The following is a 1,690-nucleotide window of genomic DNA, read 5'->3' as shown; positions in this document are numbered from 1 at the left end:
TGCTTTAGTTCTTTCTTTTTTTGCTAGAGACAGAGTCTCACTCTGGCTCACTCTGGCTTATGCTGCTCTCAAATCTCTGAGCTCAGGCAATCCACCCGCCTCAGCCTCCCACAGCGCTGGGACTACAGGCATGAGCCACCACACCCGGCCTAAGGAAGCAGTTTTTTTTGTTTGTTTGTTTTTGCAGTTTTTGGCCAGGGCTGGGTTTGAACCCACCACCTCTGGCATATGGGGCCAGAACCCTACTCCTCTGAGCCACAGACGCCTCCCTAAGGAAGCATTCTTAAAGGATGCTGTCCAAGCTGAATCCTGAGGGTTGACCAGGAATTGTCCACACAAAGGAAGTTGTAGGGAAAGAGGAGGAGATTACTCCGGGCAGAGAGAAGCAGGCACTAAGGTCTAGAGCGGAGGGAAAGTGGTGAATCAGGGAAAGGCAGAAAGTGAGAGGTGAGGCTGGAGAAGCAAGTAGGAGCCAGATCATATTCCAGAATGGCTTGGCCTGAGGCATCAAGAAAGACCTGGTGACCTTAGTAGCTGGAATTTCCCTGGTTAATTCTTCTTCTGAAAACAATGGGAGCAACCTTGGAAGTGATTCAGCTCATCTTCTCAGGGCTGGGCCGAGACTGAGCACCTGGGAAAAGCTGCTGGCAACTCTGGAAGGATTTTTATAGGTGTAGGCCCTGACCTGTGGGGACATAGCCCAGTGAGGCCTAATTATCTCATTATTAATACTGTGTTTAGATTCCACACCTGAGCCCCACTGGCCTGACGTGCCCCCCCAATCTGTACTGTCCACTGGGACACTGAAGACCTGTGGCAGCATGGCTCTGCCTTTGTGAGAACAGGCAATCCACACCCAGTCCCTAAAGCTCCATATTTGGAGCCTTACAACTAGCTGCTAAAATGCCAGCCCGGGTGATGGGCCAAAGCATGTCTAAATGCAGTTTGGTGGCTGGAAAACAATCAATAAATTCACACGGGGAGCTTAGTTTTAGAACTTGTTGACAAAATGTTTATACATTTTCTTGTAATTATTTTCCTCTATTTCTTTTTCTTTTTTTTTGCAGTTTTTGGCCGGGGCTGAGTTTGAACCCGCCACCTCCGGCATATGGAGTCAGCGCCCTACTCCTTTGAGCCACAGGTGCCGCCCTTTTTTTTTTTTAGACAGAGTCTCACTCTGTTGCCAGAATATAGTGCTGGCAACACTCTCAAGTACCTGGGACTACAGGCATGGACCATCATGCCTGGTTAATTTTTTTCTATTTTTGGTAAAATGGGGGTCTTACTCTACTCTTCCTCAGGCTAGCCTGGAACTCCTGAGCTCAAGGGACCCTTACACCTCTGCCTGCCAGAGTACTCAGATTACAGGCATGAGCCATCACACCAGGGCCTCTTTTAATCTTGATCTGTAGACCAAAGATTTTGCCAACAAACACATTCAGTATAACAAGTATAACACACTGGTTAAGAGCATAAGCTTTGGGTGTGGCACTGGTTTCTCAGTGGCCAGGGCACCGGCTACATAGGCTGAGTCTGGCAAGTTCAAACCCAGCCCAGGCCTACCAAACAACAATGACAATTGCAACAAAAAAATAGGCTCCTGTGACTCAAAGGAGTAGACAGCGGGCCCCATATACCAGAGGTGGTGGGTTCAAACTCAGCCCTGGCCAAAAACTGCAAAAAAAAAAAA

This window comes from Otolemur garnettii, unplaced genomic scaffold (genome assembly GCF_000181295.1).
Source record: "Otolemur garnettii isolate 467f Iridium unplaced genomic scaffold, OtoGar3 scaffold00087, whole genome shotgun sequence".
Lineage (NCBI taxonomy): Eukaryota > Metazoa > Chordata > Mammalia > Primates > Galagidae > Otolemur > Otolemur garnettii.
Note: the sequence above shows the minus strand (reverse complement) of the source record.